The sequence below is a fragment of the Bubalus bubalis genome, chromosome 10 (assembly GCF_019923935.1).
Source record: "Bubalus bubalis isolate 160015118507 breed Murrah chromosome 10, NDDB_SH_1, whole genome shotgun sequence".
Lineage (NCBI taxonomy): Eukaryota > Metazoa > Chordata > Mammalia > Artiodactyla > Bovidae > Bubalus > Bubalus bubalis.
Genome location: NC_059166.1, coordinates 992,573 through 1,001,378, shown reverse-complemented (window position 1 = coordinate 1,001,378; position 8,806 = coordinate 992,573). Strand labels below are relative to the sequence as shown.

Below are 8,806 nucleotides of genomic sequence, written 5' to 3'. Positions count from 1 at the left end.
AGAAAATGAAATTTGGTGTCAAAACGTATTCTGATGAGGCTATTGAGTTTCAAGGAAAAAGAAAGAGCATTTCACATGTGCATCCACGTCTTAGGAGAAGGCTATGACCAGATTGGCCTCCAGGGTTTGCGCCTCGACTCTGACACCAAACGCTGGAGTCTGCAGCTTTGTTCCAGCCACGTTTCTCCTCCAGCACAATGACACGGCCGGCGGATGACAGCTCCATGTCTGCGCCGGGTCCAGGGCAACATGGATGCAGGGCACACAGCTCTCCTCCTGGGCACCCTGCAGCCGCCATCCCCTCCAAAAGCCCCGCTTCCCTGCAGGGACCCAGGCCCTGCCCCTCCTCAGGGCTGCCCCAATTCTCCCCTTCCCCTCCCACAGCCCTAAGACTGCTGTGAGCAGGTGGTGAGCATTTGGAAAAGCTTCTAAAACAAGCAGAAGAGGAAGAGAATTGAAATTAAAAATCAAACCGCTCTGAAAGCCCATGGCAGGCGAGCAGTCACCATGACACAAATGAAGGAACGAACAAATGGATGGACAAGAGCAGAAAGTGTCACTGAGTCTCTCCTGGTCCCTGGACACACAACGTGCATTTCTTTAAATGTCATCTTTTCTGCTTCTAATTAGTTGTGCATAGTTTAATGACTATCGCATTGCATCATATACAGCAGATCCTTTCTGGGCAAAGCCTTCATGGGAGCAAAAGGAAACACTGAGGCCAATAAATCAGGGTATGCTTGATAAAAACTATGAGAGAGAAGCCTTTGGAGTTCTCGTCAGCCAGCGGGAAGGGTCAGAACTCGTAGGGTCAGAGCCTCGGAGAGCGTGGCCCTGCCTCACGCTGGCCCCTTGCCTGCAGACCACCCCCCCACCCCCCACCCCCCCCCCCCGCCTGCCAGAGACAAGGACTGCTGCCTTATTGCTCAGACTCTCCTCCCTGCCAGCAAGGAAGATGAGCTCGGGAGGAGGATGCCAGCACCCCCAGAGTTAAGATCATGTGATCAGCTTTCAGAGACACGGACTCCCTGTCATTTAATTAAAGCAGAAATGAAGACTTGAGCACTTGAGAATCTTGGGCATTTTAGCCAACAGATTTATCTCACAGAAGATGATTTCCAAAGCAGCAAATGCCTGCTCGTTCTAGAAAGAATGTGTCCCACGGAGACAGAAAGCATGTGGTCTTCAGAGCATGTTCGTCCCATGGGCCCTGCGCTCAGCACCACGCTCAGGGCCACACTCGGCCTTGTGGGTGGGGGTCGGGAAACAAGGTTCCCAGCCCAGCAGGAAGCGCTCAGGCCCTGTGAACAAAGAGTGCTCTGTATCACTTTCAGGGCAATTTCTGAACAGTCTCACCTACAGGTGGAGATTGTCTTTAACTGACAGTGTTCTTGGCAACACAGACTGTTCTTGATAAACTGCACCAGGAAACCCCCACGGAGAGGGAGGGGGCGCTATGGACAGACCCACAACGGTGACGCAGGACAGGTCAAGTGTACCCGCAGGGGTGCCCTGGTGCAAACGCCCACTTGTTCACCCGTCTGCTCAGCCCCCAAATGTCTCCTCCTCATCATGGACAGGGGGCTCTCTGCTGGATCTGTCAGCTCATGGGCACGACCAGCCACTCTCCCAGCGTCTCTGCAGTGACTGTCTGAGGTTCTCTTCACCCCGGCCAGGGCCCCAACATAACCTGGGGATCAGCGATCGTGCTGGACTTTGGGCTCCTAAACAAGAATAAATCCCCATATCTTCCATCCATTGGCAGTTGAAGTTTAGTCTCAAAACAGATCTCTTTCTACAGCTGACAGGAAACACAGACCCTGGGCTCCTGCCTCGAAAATGGAGAAGAGGTGAGTAAAGGCTCCTTACTTTTGGAAGAAACTCGATGGCTTTGTGACCCGGAGCGATGTTGGGGAACAGGATGCCCACCTGCTGGCTGGGACGCCTGGGGAGCGTGGTCCCTGCTGAATGGACGCGGGTGTGGCCCCCCTTCCTCTGCTCCTGCCTCTGTGAGACCCCCACTCCTGTGTGTGCACGTGTGATCTGACCTCACAGGAACCCGGAGCCCAGGGGCCGCCTCACTTGTTCTCAGGAGAACGTGCACTCCACCCACTGCAAGCTCCGGGGGGCGGGGCTTGGGCACTTAGCTCCACCCACCTCCGGGAGGGCGGGGCCTGTGAGAGGGGGCGGTCCTCTCCCCAGTGCCCGTCAGTCACAGCTGTCGGCAAACGAACAAGACCTGGGTCCCAGCGTTTCAGGGCCCTGACTGGTCTAGGAGCCCCTGCACCCCAGCCCGACAAAGCCAGCGCCGTCCTTCTGTTGAGGCCAAAAGCACTTTAAACCTAGTGTTTGCTGAGTCTTAGTGGCTCTTCTTTCTCTGCGCAAACAGCATAATAGTATTTTGAAATATATTTGAAAGGGGATGATGGTAGTAGTGATTTTTAACATATTTGCAAAATAGGAAAGGTTGCAGCTATTTGCATGACTAAGGAGAAATGAGAGAAAGTCAGTGCATCCTGGGATCTCCCCTGCTGGCCTCTCGGGGTTTGGGAACTTTCATTCCACTGTTCCACTAGGTGTAAACAGCCTGGTGCTGACTGATCACTCATGGAAAACACGGACGTTCAGAGAGACTCCATTGGCGACGACATACAGAAGGTTCCTTGTTGCCTGCGGTTCCGTGTGTGATGCCAAAGGCGTTTTATTAGGGTAAGCTCAGGGCCTGCAGGTCTGTGGGCTGAGGTCTCGGGGCTTCAGTCAGGCCCTGGGTACAGAAGGCTGAGAAGGAGGAGGCAGGTTAGAAGCAGGAGAGCACGGCGTCTTGGGTCCACCTCTCACGTAGGTGGGGTCAGGCGAGCCCTGAACCGACTCGAGCATCCCCGTGGGACCGTGAAATAGACTTCCTTGGCAAAACTAACAAAGCTACATCACACAGTTGTGTTGGGGTGAAGTAAGATACTTGAGGGAAGTTATACTTCCTCCCGTGTGGCTCGTGCCTGGGGGTCTTGTCCACACTCCTGATGCTGGTCTCTGGTACCCACAGGACACCTATGGTACCTGCAGACTCTGAGCCCAACCTAGGAAGATGACCTCTTAGTGAGCGTTGACCTTTCGTCCCCTTTTCACAAGGAAATGCAGCGTGATGGCCACTTCCTGCAGGCAGTGACGGAGGCAGGAGGAGGAAGCGTCTTCACAGACGTGGCAGGCTTGACCCTCCCGTGAAAATAAAATTCATAAATAGTAAGAGTAAAGCAAAGCCTCAGCCACACACATCCCACCAAAGCAGCACATCACTGACATGAGAGAATCCGTCTCAGGAGACGCCCTCGATGACATTGTCCTTCACTTAAACCAAGCTGTTTGTTTATTCTGATGCTAAACCTCTTAAGCGGGGCTCCCATCACCTGACGATGAGCGAAGTCTAGAATTCATGACCACCTACCTTCAGCGTCGCTCACCTCACCCTCCTCACTCCTGTAGACACCAGAAGTGCTTCCGTGGTTGGAGTGAACGTGATCTCGCCTCACCCGCCCCTCTTCTGCAGGTACATGCCTGTAGAGTCTGGAAGCGTTCCATGGCTGGAGTGGAGGTGATTTGTTAAAAGCAGAGTCTGTGGTTCATCCACCGAGATGCCTTCCCCACACTTCTGGAGCATTGCTTGGGCAGTTAGCTTCTTGCTGGCCAACCTGGATATCATCTTATGCATTAATCTATGGGCTACTTTCATGCATATGCTTCCTGTATTGATTTTATTTTTCTAGGAAAGTTAACAGGGAATCACAGAAAAGTTGAAATGTCTTATGGATTCTGTCCTCCATTCTTCCCTCTTGCTGTAAAATGTGATTTCTCCTTGGAAGATACCTCCGAAAATGCAAACATTCCTTGGCAACAGGGTGGAATCTTGTGTCAGTGTGGCCCAGAATCTTCCTGTGGGTACAAGCCCTTAATTTTATTCTGAAGACACTCCTTAAGTGGTTTTCAAGCTCCCGGAATTAACAGTCCTGGGATATCATTCAACAGAGCAGACTTCTAATGAGGGGTCAGGGTAGTCTGCACACGCCCACGGTGGCAGCCTATGAATCAGATCTCTCCATCGCTCCTCAGGGACACGAGAGACAGAGACCCAGCTCTGACAGGCCCTCTCTCCACCGCCTGGCTGGTTTCTCTGCTTTCCTCTTCCCCGTTTGCCAGGCGCAGGGTTGACGGCTCACCTGGCAAGCTGTTAGCAACAGTCAGCAACTCCCCGTGACAACCAGCTCCAGCTCACTTCCCCGCACCGTCCCATGTCCTGCTCCAGGGTTGCTATGACGCCGTGAGGGGACCATTTTTGCCAGGATGCACCCAGGGAGCCCAGCCCGTGGGTGGGGAAGACCCAGGCAGACAGGAGCCCACCTCTGGCCCCGTGGGTCATGTGGGTGCAGCTCCTGTTCACCTTGCCGTAGACCCAGCAATGTCCCCCATACTGGGAAGGAAGGGGATGTCTGGAGGTCAGGTGGATGGGGCAGGGGGCTGGCTACTTCCCCACAGAGCAGAGTTTTCAGACCCGCTTCCATCAGGAGGGGGCCTCAGCCTGTTGGTTCCTGTGTCAGTCAGGCCAGCTCGTCCCTGGGGTCGGGGTGGGGACCTTGACCTGGGGTGTAAGTACCAGGTCAGCCCCGTCTGTCCAGGTGGCCCGAGGGGGTCTGGGGAGAGATGGGCTGGGTGGGGAAGGGGGTGCCCTTCCTCCCTGGTGCCCCTGCAGCCCCCTCCCCTGCACGGCCCCCACGCTCTGCACCTGAGCCCAGCAGTACCTTCTGCAGAGCTGCTTTCTTCACACCTTCGGGGTGGGTGGGGGGCTCCCACAAGCCAAGCCCCCAGCCTGGAGGAGGGCCCAGGGGCCCATCCCTCTGCTGCCAGGACGAGCTCCAGCTCCGGGGCGCCCCCTCCTGCCTGGGGGCCGCAGGGCGCCGGCACAACTCCGGGCCCCCTTCCTTGACCCCCTCCTGCCTGGCCCCTGGGCGCCGACGTCCCCCAGCTCCGGTGACCGCCAGCCTGTCCATCCCTCCAACAGGACCCTCACTGCCTTGCAGCTGCCCCTCAGGATTCCTTGGGGCTCCAGACTCCTCACGTTCTTTCTGGACGTGAGTGTGCAAGGGGCCCCTTAAGGCTGTGGCCGCCTCGCCGTCACAGTGGGAGTCGGTCCAAAGTGAGGGGATGCCAACTTGATGCCCTGGCAGAGACCCGGGCCGGATCGGGACACGCGGAGTTGCAAAGCCCCTCCTCCTAGGACCAGAATGACGTCCGCCCCCAGCGTGGTGGGAGCCCGTGGGAGTCAGGGGCCCTTTGACCTGAGCTGGGAAGCATCCCCATCTGGTGTGTGCTGTGTCCACGGGGGCCGCGGCCCGCGCCTCCCACCCTCTGAGCTCCAAATCCGGGAGGGCCTGGGCGCATGACAGCCCTGAGCCATGCCTGGGATGGATTGCTTCCTGTGTTTATCTCTGACTGTCCAGCTGGGCGCTAAGCTCATTAGAACGAGGATTAGCCTTCCTCTTCTCACAAGCCAGTAAAATCTGACAGAAACTAAAATTATGCTTGGTGGTGGTTTAGTTGCTCAGTCGTGTCTGATTCTTTGTGATCCCATGGGCTGTAGCCCGCCAGGCTCCTCTGTCTGTGGGATTTCCTAGGCAAGAATACTGGTTGCTGTTGTCGTTCAGTCACTCGGTCGTGTCCGACTCTTTGTGACCTCATGGACTACAGCAGGCCAGGCTGCCCTCCCTGTCCTTCCCCACCTTCCCAAGTTTGCTCAAACTCATGTTCATTGAGTCAGTGATGCCATCCAACCATCTCGTCATCCTGGAGTGGGTTGCCATTTCCTTCTCCAGGGGGTCTTCCCGACCCAGGGATCGAACGCTGGTCCCTGCTTTGCAGGCTGTCTCCAGCATTGCAGGTGGATGCTTTACCAACTGAGCCACCAGGGAAGTCTAAATTATGCTTGGTACCCAACAAATGATGATATCAAATGAGCATCTTCCATTTGCTACGTGCACAGTGATGAATTCTCTGTACCGTGTTTTCTGGCACTTTTTATATATCACTGTATAATCAGAAAAGGCATTCGATAGCTGATACCAGAAAGCCTCTCAGGGAGAAGGCTGTGGTTAGGAAGACAGACACCTTCATGTGAAGCTCAAGGAGGAAAGTGATCCCAGGGCAGGTGCTGGCGGGACATGGGGGCAGCTGTCCAGGGCTGGAGGAAAGGGACAAGGTGCAGATCGGAGTGGGGTTGGGCTGAGGACCGCACCAGAGGCCACAGGACTCCCAGGAGCCTCGGGGTTGACTGCTGGCTGCCTGATCCATCGCCGCACAAGTCCTGCCTCCCCCAACTCTGTGTGCTCCGTGCTCACACAGCGGCTCCTTCAGCGTTTGCTTCTGTTTGTTGGATGATTGGCTGTTTGGCTCAGGGTCAAGAGCTGGGTCGGGGGCTGTGGAAATTGCAGAGAGCGGAATCCCTCATCTGCATCAGCATTCACAGGCCACGGCGAGGTGGGGGCTCCGTGTGACGTGTGGGCTGACCCAGCATAGGAGACGGTGTGGGCACCGGTGCCGGGAAGCTGTGTGTACAGGTGACAGCCCCGCAGACAGGGTGCAGGTCGTCTCCGCACGTCTGTGTGTGCCCGCGTGTGCACCTACCACCTACCTGTCAGCTGTCTACGGGGAGGATGCCGCCTCCGAAGGTCCACAGAGGGGTCGGCTGCGTCTGCTCAGGCTGCTACCGCAGGATGGGCCCCATGGTGGACACTACACGATGGACACTCTGTCCCCAGGTCCAGAGGCTGGACGCCCACGGTGCAGGGACCGTCAGTGCCTGCTGAGGACCCTCTTCCAGGCATCTGCTCACTGTGTCTTCATGTGGAGGAAGGGGCAGAGGGTCCCTGGGGCTCCTTTAGAAGGTCCCTGGTTCCCTCTGCAGGGCTCCGACCCAGGACAGCATGACCCCTGTGGACCAACCTGCTAGGGCTTTAGCATGTGACTTTGTGCAGGACACAGACATTAGTGTGTGACTCTGTGGGACACAGACATTAGTGTGTGACTTTGTGGGGACACACACTAGTGTGTGACTTTGCGGGCCACAGACACTAGTCCGTCGCAGCCCTGACAGCTGAGACGCCAGGCCTGCAGGGCCTCGGTCCTCAGAAGAGCCCCTGGCACCTGCAGACGGTCCTCCATTCACCCTTGTCCTCCTGCCTGGACAGCTCCTGCTCATGGCGGCAACAGGTGTCTGTTAACCACTCGCTTTGCTCCAGACGCTGCCCCAGATGCTGGATGCATAGGCAGAGCCCCTCGATGGCACATCATAGACGCCACTAGATTTACAGACTCAAGTTGTAAAGTCGACGGTCCTGCACGGAGTCTGTCGGAGCCATTTTCCCAACAGCATGTGCTCACTTCATTTCTGCATCACACTCTGCTCATCCCCACATCATTTGTTCATCACTAGGATATTTGCTTTATGACCCACGGTCTCTGGTCTTTGATGTTATTATTGCAAAAAAAATTACAACTCGCTGTTGACTCAGGGCAGGCAGCAGCTTTTGGCAATGAAGTATTTTGTAATGACGCTTACTCCTTGGAAGGGAAGTTATGACCAACCTAGACAGCATATTAAAAAGCAGAGACATTACTTTGCCAACAAAGGTCCGTCTAGTCAAAGCTATGGTTTTTCCAGTAGTCGTGTACTGTGAGAGTTGAACCATAAAGAAGGCTGAATGCCAAAGAATTGACACTTTTGAACTGTGGTGTTGGAGAAGACTCCTGAGAGTCCCTTGGACTGCAAGGGGATCCAACCAGTCCATCCTAAAGGAAATCAGTCCCAAATATTCATTGGAAGGACTGATGCTGAAGCTGAAGCTCCAATGCTTTGGCCACCTGATGTGAAGAAATGACTCATTTGAAAAGACCCTGATGCTGGGAAAGATTGAATGCAGGAGGAGAAGGGGACGACAGAGGAGGAAATGGTTGGGTGGCATTACCGACTCAATGGACATGAGTTTGGGTAAACTCCTGGAGTTGGTGACGGACAGGGAGGCCTGGTGTGCTGCAGTCCATGGGGTCACAAAGAGTCAGACATGACTGAGCGAGTGAACTGAACTGATTTTGTAATGAAGGTCTGTCCGTTGACTTGTAGACATAAGGCTGCTGCACGCTCGACAACCACAGCATAGTATAGTGTGCCCTGGGAAACCAGGTAGTTTGTGTGAGTCACTTTATTGCAATATTTGCTTTCCTGACATGACCTGGATGTGCCACATCATTCAGCTATGCTGAAAGAAGGCCAGGGGGACCCATTTTTTATGGTCCTTGAAAATTTTGCAAAAACACACATCACCACTAAAGGGCCGTAAAACCCTGTCACCTCCAGGAATGATGATCCTTCCCACCCAGGGGATCAGAAACAGGCATAAATGGCACTTTGCATTCGCCCTCCCAGAAAGTCCCGTACTTCTGCTTTTGCACAGTTCGTACAGAAAAGAAGACCCTGTGCCCGGCACCGAGGACGAGCAGCGAGACACCGCTGTCGTGTGTGGCGGGTGGAATAAAGCTGCCTACGCTTCCTGCCCAGCCCTGGCCCAAGAGGCGTGGCAGGGTCGCTCCCAGGGCCCAGCGGGGGTCGTGGCTCGGGCTGGGCGAGTGCCGTCCTGTGGCTTCTCAACTCCTCCTGCTCTGCTGCCCTGGGTTTACTGCTCTAGTTGGAGGGACTGATGCTGAAGCTGAAGCTCCAACACTTTGGCCACCTGATGAGAAAGCCAACTCATTGGAAAAGGTCTTG

At 55.2% G+C, this 8,806-nt stretch overlaps 1 long non-coding RNA gene across 1 annotated transcript; it reads right to left on the bottom strand.

Annotated features, from left to right (window-relative positions):
* Nucleotides 1–1,018: 1,018 nt before the first annotated feature.
* Nucleotides 1,019–5,637, bottom strand: LOC123327624. Its single transcript, XR_006542216.2, has 2 exons — nucleotides 1,870–5,637; nucleotides 1,019–1,301 (listed from the first exon to the last, which is right to left on the bottom strand). It is a non-coding gene; the product is annotated as an uncharacterized LOC123327624 (long non-coding RNA).
* Between the last annotated feature and the right edge of the window lie 3,169 nt (nucleotides 5,638–8,806).